We start from the raw sequence: 13,068 nt of genomic DNA on the forward strand, positions 1-13,068 counted from the left end.
TGTGGGCACCTTGAATCATTTTACTGTGAACCCTCCTACACTGCAAGTGCACACTGGGATTTTAATATGTTCGAGCCACACGTTGAATTCAAGTGTGTCTGCAACCCTCTCATGCAGATTTGGGCAAGATGTGAGAGGTGGTGGCGGTCCGTCAGGAGGAGCCCTAGGGGTATTTCCAAATTCTGGAGCTTTGGCAGCAGGGGTGGACCTACATGAAGGTGAGGAAGAGGAAGGTAAAGAAGTGGTGGAGGTGGAGACTCAATCTGGACCTATAAATGAAGAGGGGTCAAGGCAGGCACAGGAGGATGCACAGGAAACAATTACCCCAGCAAGAACATAAGGGAGTCGAGTAAGGTCTTCTGCTGGGTGCAAAGATGTTGGAAGAAAAAACACTGGGCGAAGGAAAGGGCAAGAGGCACACACTGTGGATGATGGCCAGGTGAACCCATGTTTGCCGGTGGCAAACATAAACTGACAATTTGTGAATGACGTCTCTGCAGAAGCAGAGCCCAATAGCCACTTAGATCTCACCACCAGAAATTGAAGAGGCAGTGAGGAAGCAGCTCACCATATGTGTCAGTACAAAGATCTAGCAGAGGGACTTCAGCCACGCATTCCAAAACCTACTGCAACCTGATCAGTCAGTGTCAGTGGCACCAGGTACTGTGCCCAGTAAGAGACCCCTTTTGGCTGCAAAGCCCCAATAAGATGTTCATGGTGGCACAACATTGGTAGTGCCTGTCTTTTGGACAAAACAACCTGAAACCTGGAATGAGGTATGCTGGAACCAATTCCCTGCAATGCATGGTGGGTGCAAGCCAGGTTGTGGCCACAACCGAGAGAACGTGGAGCAGGTCCACCTTTCCCTGCTGGAAGTAGCTGTGCAGGGGGAAGCAATGACCCATTCATGGGAGAGGGAATGGCATCACATGGGCATTTCCCACACTTGATTTTGGCAATAGTATGGGTGAGAACCTTAGAAAACATTAAAAAAAGAAATGTGTGCAGTCCAACTGCTTAAACACGATTTGATTTATTTTTAAATATCCTGTTCTCAATAAATGAAGAAACATCGATGTTATTGTTATTCAATGCATATTCACAGGTTAAAAAGGGGATGTACCAGAAAGGTGCTGTGCTGTGCCTAAACAAACACTTTCCACATGCACAGAAAAGACAAAGATGAATATATCATACATTAAATGTAGTTAACATGTGGAGTTGAAATGTAAAAACAAGTGGAATTATGTTTCCCCCACACCCTTCCTGGCCCCCCCTGGGGCCTGATGTGCCCCCTGCCCAAACCTAACTTAGCGCCAGCCCTACTTAAAAAAAAAAAAAAGAATAGAAATCACCCTGTGAGTGGCACACTCCGCCTCACAGGACAGCCCACCACTTTTAAGTCAATGGGCCTCATTAGGACCCTGGCGGAGTGGGTTTCCGCCAGCGCTAATCGCGGCGGACCCGTCCGCCGTACTACGAGTTCCCTTAGCACCATGGAGGTTTTCTCCGCCTGGTTTTACCAGGCGGAGAAAACCATGGCGCTACGGGACCTCGTTGTTAATTACGCCACCGTATTTTACGGTGGCGTAATTAACTCCTTCCCCACTCCCATTATACCCTATGGGGCAAGAATGGGAATGGGGAAGGGCAGAATGGGGATTGGGGATTTACCGCTCCGCCAAGGTCGGAATGGGGCGGTAAATCCGCCAACCCCCATGGCGCTATCGACGGCTTTCCGCCGTGCTTCGCGGTGCATTTAGCACCGCGAAATCCGCCAGGGTCCTAATGAGGCCCAATGTATTTTAATGCATGTATGTATTTGTATATGATGTATGTATGTATGTGTGTATCATGAATCGCAATGCATTTATGTATTGTGATGAACATATGTATTTTAATGTATGAATGTATGTATTGTAATTAATGTATGTATGCATTTATTGTTATTAGTGTATGTATGTTTCGGTGGCCATTACTGGCATTGATATGTTGTGGCAGTAGCTTTATGCATGTGATTTAAAATGGTCATTACTTGCTTAGATAGGTTGTGCCTATCTATGCTAATAATGGTCATTTTAAATCAAATGCGTGTGTGATTTAAACAGGAGTGGCTCATCCAAAATGAATGAATGAGGGTCAAACCCCCTGAGCCCTCGCCCACCATGGAAGAGCTGCACTAGCCTACGAGCCCTCCCTCAGCTGCCTTTTGCAGCTGAGGGAATGCCCCTGGGCTGGCTTGAACTGCCAAGGGAAACACTGTGTGTAACCCTGTCCAAAGGGCCATGAAAAGCCCGGGGCGTTTTGCTTCCCCTCCTTGCATATGCATAGCTCATTGTGGGTGAAGGCTGGGGTACTGCACTTTTGTATGTGCAAGGGAGGTCTAATGCATCACTCAACATATATTAATGTCAGATGGCGCCACATCCATAGTGCTTCTGGTTCCTGCACACATGTGGTGGCGTGGCACCAACAGATTTTGTAAAGGGCACCTGTTTAGGTGTCAAGTAAAAAATAATATTTTTTTTTATCAACCTGTTTTTGATAAAAGAAATGATGATGTGTTATTACGTAGCTAGACTGGTACTTTGGTCCAGCCAATGTAGTATTTCTTTTTGTGGTATGCCATTTTTTACTAGCTATATTTGATAAAGAAAACATGGTAAGTGTTATTACTTAGTTAGATTGGCATTTTCTTGGGCAATCTAGCCCACTATAACTGTGGCATGTCTTTTTTTTTCCACTGGGCATCTATGATAAACCAAGCATGATATGTGATATTTTGTGGCAAGACTGGCATTTTGGGGAAGACAGTCTAGCCCTTTCATACTGTGGCATGACCTTCTTTCCTGCATAGCTATAATAGAACAAGCATGTTAAGTGTTACTACTTGGCTAGACTGGCATTTTTCAGGCACCCAGTCTAAACCTTTCTTAATGTGGCCTGAATATTTTTTACTGGGTATCTGTAATCAACCAAGCATTATATGTTGTATTACTTGGCTAGACTAGGGTTTCGGGGTAGCTATTCTAGTCCTTTCTTACTGTGTCTTGACATTTTATTCTGGGCATCTATGATAAGTAAGAATGATAAGTGTTATGACATGACTAGATTGGTATTTTGGTGCATTCAGTGTAACTGTTTCTTAATGTGGCACAGCAGGTTTTACTGGACATCAAGGATAAAGCAAATATAAGTGTGTTTACCTGTCTACCCTGTACTACATTGAGTAGACTGTCTGGACATGATCTATTATTGTGGAAGCTCACAGGAGTATGTTCTTATGTAGGGATATTGCCATGTATTGGCACAGCCAGTGTGGACATGTTTTCTTATAGCATGATTACTGGCATTATGTGCAAAGCAAACATGAGTAGGTTCTTAAATAGGAATTCTGGTGTATATTGGTACAGTTAGCATGGAAATGTGTGGGCACATCCAGTGTGAAAATGTTGAAAATATTTTATACTTGCATATCCTGTGGGCAAAGCATCATAAACATTTGTTGGGAAATTTGTGAATGCACTGTTGATGGCTTGCAAACTGTTTGTCTTTTTACCCACTTTTGCACATAACGTGTGTGTGCTGTATAATGCACCATTTTAACCCAATATTTCAAAAACATTCTCCGTGGGAAGGGGAACTCCCCTAACCTCCTAGGTTGGTTCGGTTTCCCTCGCTATGCATGGTCGATATGGCATATTTGTGGGAAATACACCCCTCAAATTAAAATTCACCTGCTGACACTGGATTTAAAGTGACCATTGCTGGCATAGATAGGTTTACCTTTCTTTGCAGGTAATGGTCACTTTAAATGATAGGCATGAAGGCTGAATCGCTTCATGCATGTAATTTGAAGTGACCATTACTGGCACTGATACATTGTGGCATACGCCTTTTGCATACAATGTACACTGACCATTTCTGGCATGGATAGATTGTGGCTGCATCCTTACGAAAATGGTATAAAGTGTTCCTGTGTAGTGTACTGTTGATGAAATGGCATTTACTTGATTGTTTTCATGTGTGACCCTAGAGAAACAACTGTAAATTGTATTGATTTTTACCTCATTTTGTTTCCAAAATGGTGCTGTGAAATGCATAATTTCAGCACATTCATTAAAAAAAGAAATCTTGTGGAGGAACACCCATTGAACTCCCTTCAGTGTTTAGGGTGTCCCTCTCTATGCTTTGCCACTTGTGCTAATATGAGGGAACCCTCTATCGAAAAACTTCACCACGCAACGAGGGCGTGCTCACCCATGAACCATTTATAAATCTTGTGCCCCTTCAGGAGCTATCCCCCCCGCACAACAAGATGCCTACGCCACTGACTTATGCCATAGTCCCCCCTCCAATTCAAACCCCGTTCCTATGTCCTGCCATTCCCTCACTCCCCACGCCCCAGCCTGCTGTGTTTTACAATAGTGTTATCTGCAACTCTACATAAATTAGAGTCGAAATTCTGGAGAGGCGTGTTACACCTTCCGCATTGTGTGCCTAGCGCGTGGCTACGTCATGAGCTGGGCCTAACGTCCTTGAATGCGGAGTACCAGTGGAGGCTATGTGCCTTGTTTCGTAAGTGTGTGACCTTTAAAAAAACTAACATCATATTAGCAACACTATCTGCCTGCATGCTGTCTTCAGAACATGTATTTGTCAAAAAGTGGGTCAATTATGTATATAGAATATTGGCCAGGGCTGACATCAGTTTGGAAACTCTCATTGCAAATCCTACAAGAGCAAAGATAAAAATTCATAGATCGGACTGGATTGATACGAGAACTCAGTGTCTCGCGTATGAAGATTTTCAAGTACTAGCCTATGAGCATAAGACTCAAAGTGCTGGCACCCTATTTAAATCAATCTCCCTCCACGCAAATGAAGACAACCATCTTACGCTTGTGGTTTAATTTATTTCCTACGCGCGATGTTCTTTCCAGAAGAAAGTTGTTGTCTCCGAAGGAGAATTACTGTAGGTTTTGCCAGGATGTTGCAGTAAAGGAAACCCTTAAACACATCAGAACTGAATGTCCGGCCTTAATTCATCTAAGAAATTATTCTTTTGAGAAGCACCTGCCTTATTTTGCTGGTATACAAGTTGACTCTCGATGGTCTTTAATTGTATCTACTAACTCTACAACCATTCGAATTGCTACTCACAATCTATTATTAGCCTTAAAGATAGAATCAACTATATTATCTAAGACTGTTATGGAAGCATAAGGGTTCCAAGTTTGTGGATTGCCGGCCATCCGTTTGAGTGCAGAGACTATGTCATTTTTAGCATGTTTTATCTGTCGATCACGCATAGGTTGCGCAGCGATATCGTAAGTTAAATTGGTTTCAGTTGGTAAACTGGAATTCTATACTATTTTATACTTAATTTAGTGGAAATGATTATGATTGATTTTACTATGTGATGTATAAGTACTCTTCTTGACTACAAATTGTGCTAAATTATTGTTTATGCATATGTATATATTATGCTATTTCCTTTACCTTTTTTTGTTTCTTTGTTCTGCCTTTTAATTTCTTGTGAGTTCATTTTTAATTTAATTTTCTAACGTATTTATTGAGTTAATGTTTAAATGAATTTTGTATAATTTTTGAAAATTTGAATTTTTCTGCTATATTCAATAAAACATTTTTTTTAAAATAGTGTTATCAAGATAGACGAAAACAGAATGAAAATAAAATGCAATCATATGACATTGTCCCCTACGGCATGCAGCAGCCTCCCCCTTTCAATCACCCATTATTGGCAACTCTGAAGGGCTATGCCCAGGTCTGTGGTCAAATAGTCTCGCCAATTACCTGTACAAATAGCTATCTTTGCAGCAATTCATGCTAAATTGCAGAAGACAGACACAGATCGCTGCTGAGTGGAGCAGTCTTTACCAAGGTCTATGCAAATAAACAGAAGCATCCCAACAACTGCAATATAGTGCAGTATGATGTGACACTGGAGTGTTGCTAGCAGGGCCCACATTCGAATCCCCAGAAAGGGTGGGGTAAAAAAGGAAAACAAAGGTACCCTCCCTTCCGTCTCAGAACGGTGCTCCATGTCAAAAAGTAAGGGAATGTTGTACCCTTTAGATTCCGCCCACATTGACTTCTGGTTAAATATATGAACATTGGAACATTGAGATTAAAAACAAAAATGACATTAATGTCAGAGAAGAGCCTACATCCTGTCTGCATGCATGTTTCAACCCCAATTTGTAATTTAAGCACCAAACCAATCACTTCAAAATCGTAGTGCTTCCAATCAGCCACATTCACTTTTTTCTAGGCAACCTTCGCGTTGAATAAAGTACGGCTACACAATGCGTAATTTACACATTACTAAACTCAATATATCACGAGTAATTAAAAAAAAACCTCTTCATATTTACTAATATTAAATTGTAGCTAAATCTTTGTAGCAAAATAAAAACATGTTTTCAAACGTACTACGTCTCTTGCTTGTTAGACCAAAGATACCATTGGGGGGTAGCATGTCTTAACTTCTAAAATGGGCATAGGGTACAGTGTTACTATATTTATTACTTCAATACTACCTTCGGATAAATAAAGGTACTGTATATGGGTACTCCGTATTAAGTTTAAAAGGATTTCCCATGCATATGGTGGCGATGATCACAGAATGTGTGCGATTTTTCGCATCAAAAAAGACACGGTTCCAGTTTCCATTCTAATAGTATGGTTTAATGCATGACCACAAAAGAAAAATGTTGTTTATGTATCCATGTCAATTTCTTGTAAACTAGCGTCGGCATCCCACGACATTTTTTGATTTGGTCAGGTAATTTAGAGAAGTAAACAGTTTCAAAATGTGACTGCATAATCAGAACATGACTATCAGACTTACTGCACTGTGGGATCGAAACAACATACATTTTTTAGGATATAACTAGTTTGCATTAATGTGGTGTTTTGACGACTGATTTATACACTAAACCCACCGATTGGAATACTCTATTGTGCCATTCCATTTCATTTCAGCAGTTGTCATCCAAAGAACCTCATGGTCAATTAATCCCTGGGCACATTTTTCAGGATTCGTAGACATGTTTCATCTGCTGCTGAGATTGAAAAATATGCAAGCTTTGTTCAAATCAAATTGAAGTAACGAGGATATCCAAAACATGTAATTAATCAAGTGTATCGACGTGCATGTCATAGCAATCAGGACCTTCTAAAGAAACAGAAAAGGGACAACTCAGCGAATAGGCTCATAAATTTGCACATGAGTCTTTGTCCCACGCACAAGGGCAGTCCAGAACCGAAATGCTAGGCAAATATCTATTGAACAAGAGTACCATCAGCAGGCCAAGACACGTTTTTCAGACTAGTCGGGCCTCATCAGTGAAGTATTGCTGAGTCTCTCTAAGACACAGTGAGCAAGGGGTCCATGTCCGGATTACCATTGGTTACTTAGGTGAAACCCAGAGTTTTACAAAGTTACAAAGGAGCATGGAAGCCCCTCTACTGAAAACGAACACCAGTCAAATAGCCTGTTCTATGGAATTTCTTCCACTCAGAAGGGTCTACAACCACGTTTCAGCTCACTGCACCCTTCAGAGAGGAGAACTATCCATTTGCATATCACTCTTTGTCCCACCCACAAGGGCAATACAGCACCGAAATGCTAGGCAAATCTTCTCTGAACAAGAGAACCATCAGCAACCCCAGACACGTTTTTCGGCCTAGTCGGGCCTCATCAGTGAGGTGAAGATAAGCTTCTCTAAGACACAGTGAGCAATGGATCCAGGTCTGGATTACCCTGGGTTAATTAGGGTGAAACCTAGAGTTTTACAAAGTTACAAAGGAGAGTGGGAGTCCCTCAACTGAGAACGAACATGGGTCAAATACCCTGTTCTATTGAATGTCTTCCAATCAGGAGGGTCTAAAACCACATTTCAGCTCATTGCACCCTTCACAGAGGAGGAATATCGATCTGCCTATCAGTCTTTGTCCAACCCACAAGGGCAGTCCAGCACCGAAATGCTAGGTAAATCTCCTCTGAGCAAGAGTAATATCAGCAACCCCAGACACGTTTTTAGTCCTAGTCTGGCCTCATCAGAAAGGTGAAACTGAGCCTCTCTAAGCCACAGTGAGCAAGTGGCCCACCATGCACTGTAAAGACTAACACCCAGGACAACAAAGATGATATCACAAATGCCATTTATGACATCACTGATGACATCCCATGTTACATTAGTTGTGATAAAACGTGCCTACAAGGGGTTGCGTTAACAATGTTGGTAGCAAGATGTCAGATGGGATTAGGAGATCTATGAAGAAGTACTTAATGTGTTAACAAATGTACTCATATAAACAAAATATTATATTAGAGTGTTGTTGTTAATACAGGAACATAATCATGATGGCTGCAGCATACGCCATAAAAGTACAATATTTTTAATCTGGTAATTTCCAATAGGAAAATAATGAATGATACCTTATCAGAGTTTTGAGTAATGTTAACATGGAATCAATAGCTAACAATTGAAGATTTACTACACTCGTGTTAGTATAAACAATGCACATGAAGACCCACAATGCATACAAATCAGAGATATATGGAAACTAAAGTAGGGAAGAAAGAAACAACATCACCAGAAAATGACAATAACATTAAAGTTCATCTTCATGTATTCAAATGAATTCTGTGTTTGAGGCCTGCATATTGCCCCATGTATGTGCACCATGAGTTTATACTAAACCCTAAGAAAGTACTTTAAGAACATGCAACAAGGTTAATGTCTAGATATATAGCACTTTTTCAAATGTAATATGCTTTCTGATAGTGAACAAAAACACCTGGCCTGGCTATATCAGTGAACAGAAACAAGTGGCCTAGATATGTGATGTCATCAGTAATGTCATAAATTACATTTGTGATGTCATCTTTGATGTCCTGGTTGTTAGTTTTAGCAGTACACAGTGGTGGCATGAGTTCCTTAGCTTAAAATAACTGGCGAATTACTGGGGGGTTTGGTTTTACTTGTAAAAATAATGTCCACTTAACAATGTTTTTTCACTGAATGTCATAGGTTTTTATTAATGAAACATAAACATAATGTCTCTTTAACAACGTTTTTTCACTGAATATATATATATAAATGTATCTTTTGTTTCTTCACCTCCTTTTTTGTGAGTGAAATTGTGTAACATATTCCCCTTTAGTGAAAACAATGCCTTCCTGTCTTCATGGCAACTTGCTCTATGTGATGTCATGATTAAAGGCTGCAACTTTGGATCCACTAAGGAATTAGTAATTTCAAGTACTCCTGGTGCATATTCTGATCCTGTTTTTGCCAATATTTTAAATACAAACATACTTGCTTGTTGATGTATTTTAGACCTTCTGTTGCATTTATGCAAATTCATGAACACTATAACTGTACCTGGTCTCTAAATTAACATTGCACAATTTCAAGAATTGCCCATGTGAGCTGAGTTGTATTAAGTGGTTAATGTCTTGACCTTTGCAGAAGCTATTGCATCAACTTTATTTTTTTTATGTTCTCAAAAGCTGTTACATCAACTTAACTTTTTCAATCAAAAATTTCTCAAAACATCAACTTGATTTATATAACCTTTAATTTCGCCATATGCATGTCCAAAACCACCAACTTAATTTGTTATTGATTCATTCATGGATAACCTTGACAGAAGGCATAGCATTGACTTGACTTTCAAATCATGTCATGATTACAATACTCCTTATTGCCTAAATACCATACACCCTGCAATCAAATTTCTATAATTATTTTATTTTTATTTGGGTTTATCAAATTTTCTTTGATTTTACAAAAGTGATGCGAGATAGAGCGAATCTTCGCTTCTGAGTGGTTGTCGTTCTGTGGATGAGTCCGTTTATCCATCAGGTGTTAAAGGTAGTTGATCATCTGCCAGGCTCTCTGGTGGCATTTCTGCTTCATACATTCTGCCAGGGCCGCTTCAAGAATTTTGACTGCCACGATTGTCCAACTGGTTTTGTTCCTGCTTATGAGTCGGTTCCACCAGGTTTCTTCTTCTCGCCGGTGGAACGGTTTCAGAAGCGGGATTAGGTAAACTGTCCTTAGGGTGAACGTTTTCGGGCATTTTGTCAGAAGGTGGCATACTGTTTCAATTTGTGTGGAGTCATTGCACAATCTACAGATGCTGGAATTAGATGGACCTCTTACTGCTCTTATTTTGTTTGTTGGCAGGAGGCTTAATCTTGCCCTTATGAAGGTTTGCCTTAGGCTTTTGTCTGGAAATCTTCTAATAAATGAAGCAGTGTCGTTTAGTTTTTTGCTTTGCTGCGGGAGGTGGGCAAGAAGTTGATTAGATTCTGATTTGTCTTGCGTTAGTATCCAATCACGTGCGTCCATCTTCTTCTTGACTTTAGTTGGATTTAAGAATAGGTCTTCTTTGGTACAGCCAATTTCTTCAAATGTGTTTTCTTTTTCTGCAGCCCAGGCTGATAGTGATTTGGATTGACCCTTTTGAATTTCTTGTTCGATCAGTTTGTATTGTGGAGGAGCTTCCGGGATGATTACTTTTCTCTATAGTCCCATTTTGTTCACGTCTACTGTCGCTTTCAATGAGGATAGTCCTAGTTCTCTTCTGATTCCCACAATGGCTGTTGATTTAGGAAGGTGCATCACTTCTCTCCAAAAGTGACCCTCCATCTTGTCCCATCTTGTCCCAAAGGTTCTGAGCTCTTTGCCGGAGTCTTTGTAGTCACAGAGGAATTCTGTAAAAAGTGCTGGCGCTAACGGGCATCCTTGCTTCACGCCTCTGTTGATTACGATTTCTTCTGATAGAGCTCCGATTTGATTTAGCTTTACTCTCATTGATGTTTCCTGGTGAAGCGCTTTTATGGGTTCCAAGAGTTGGTTTGGGCATTTCCAGTCTTCCAGTTCGGACCATAGTAGGGCACGATCAATCTTGTCGAAAGCCTGTGTTAGGTTGACAAAGGCTATGAAGACCATGGATCATTGTGTGCGGGTTTTGTTCTTTATGATGTTCAAAAGCATAATGTTTACTGATGTTCCGATGCTCTTTGTGAAGCCCGCTTGGAATGGGTCCCAAATGGGTGAGTTTTTTGCCCATCTTTGGAATCCCTTTAATAACAGTGAGCCGTAGGTTTTCCCGATTGTGTCCAGCAATGCTATCGGACGATAGTTGCGGGGGTCGGATCTGTGTCCCTTTTTAAAAATTTGCACCACCGTCGCCGTTGTCCAAGATGGAGGTATTGTCTTTGTGCGTGTTGTTGCTTTGAAGACAAGAGTGATGAATTCGGCCCATTCTTAGGCATTGGTTTTGAAATCGATATTTGTTATTACGTCTGGGCCTGCCGCTCGGCTTGACTTTAATTTAATAATTGCTCCTTCTATGTCTTCGGCATTAGAGAGATCTTCCCAGGCCGAGGAACCAATGGAAATGTTTGGTGCACGTGATCCTTGAGGAGATTGGAATAGGGCCAAAAAGTGGCTCTTCCATCTTTCTTTGCTCACCGTGTTGGATTGTGTGTGATCTTGTTTCCTGTCCACCGTTTTTATGAGTGACCAAAATTCCCTGGAATTTTTTCCCATTATCTTTTTGAGCATCTCCTCCGAGTCGTGTTGATAAAGTTTCAGGCGGTGCGATTTCAGCCAGGATCTATAGTTTTTAAATTCTTCTTTCAGTCTTTTTTTGATGGAGACTCATCTGGATTTTGATGCCTGACGCTTTAATTTTCTTATCGTGTGGAGCTTGTCTACAGGTAATTTGTCATACTGATGGAAGCCTTGATGTCCACCTATTTTCTGGTGCTTTGGGGGTTTCGCCTGATACTGGATCATGAGGGGTTGATAGTCGATTGCAGCCCTGCTCCTGTCAGGTCTTTTTCAAGTTTCTTTTTGTAGTTGGATGTCAAATCGGCTATCCTTTCTGCATTGAGTCTTAGGCGGTTCCCTTGATTTGACACTTCCACCTCTTCCTTCATTGTGGACCTTTCAAGAAGTTGTGTGGACCATGTTATATTTGTAGAACATTGTGATTGCTTGCCTCTGTTTGTAGAACCTTGAACGAGGTTATGAGGTTTAACATTTCTTCGGAGGCGAATATTTAGTCAATTGTTGCCATTTGAGTAGCTCGTTCCCAAGTTGGGATCTGGAGTTTTGTTAATGAGAGCTGAGCAGTGTTGTGGATGTTTCTTGAGTCCATTATTTTCAACCATTGCTGACCTCTTTAGTCTCCTCATAGTGTGGTATTGGCTGTTGACGTGTGAGGATTTGTGCTCGGGCATTTGGCATTTAGATCTCAACAGATGACTATTAGCGTGGTCTCTGAGTTTGCTTGTATCTCGCCTGTTTCCGACTCAATTATTTGTAGGAATTTGTCATCTTGGATTTTGTCAGGGTTCCAATAGGTTGTTATTATTGCGATTGGGGTTTCCCAAATTTTGTTTGTCTTTTGGTTTTGATGAGCCCACCTCACCAGTACCGATAAATGGCTCTGCGAGGCGGATAGTTGCTTTTCTATTGACAAACCACTGCCTAACCAGACTGCGATCAGAAGACCAGCTGAAGGGTGGCCTATCGTACCTCTTGAGGCTGGGGAGGCTGTTATTTTGTATCCGTCCATGGCCAGCGTTGGCTGTGAGCCAGGTCTCTTGTAGTGCTAAAATGTCAAAGTCTCTGAGGTTTGTTTTTCCTGTTCTCATCAAGTGTTTCAACCCTCGTGTGTTCCATGAGGACGTTTTCAATGTTGACAGGGTCGAGAGCAGTCCTGTAGTTTTTTCCGGAGGTGTTTCCTTTTCTGCTCTCGTTGATCGTTGCTATTTGGTCGATGGGTCTGAGGTTGCTTTAGGTAGCCATGCCCATAGTTGTTTTATTGGCGCGAAGGAGAGGCCGATTTGCTTTGTCTCTTCTTTTCCTTCGGGTGGGCCTTTTGTTATTTGAACCATTTCACATTTTCTTTCTTTGTCTGTGTTGTTGTTTTCCTTTTCTTTACCACCCTGTTTTAGGGTTTGTTCCTTTTTTTCCTTGTCTGAGAGTCCAAATCTAAAGTGGAGGCGGTATAGGT

Source organism: Ambystoma mexicanum, chromosome 7p, assembly GCF_040938575.1.
Source record: "Ambystoma mexicanum isolate Mex_15411 chromosome 7p, UKY_AmexF1_1, whole genome shotgun sequence".
Classification (NCBI taxonomy): domain Eukaryota; kingdom Metazoa; phylum Chordata; class Amphibia; order Caudata; family Ambystomatidae; genus Ambystoma; species Ambystoma mexicanum.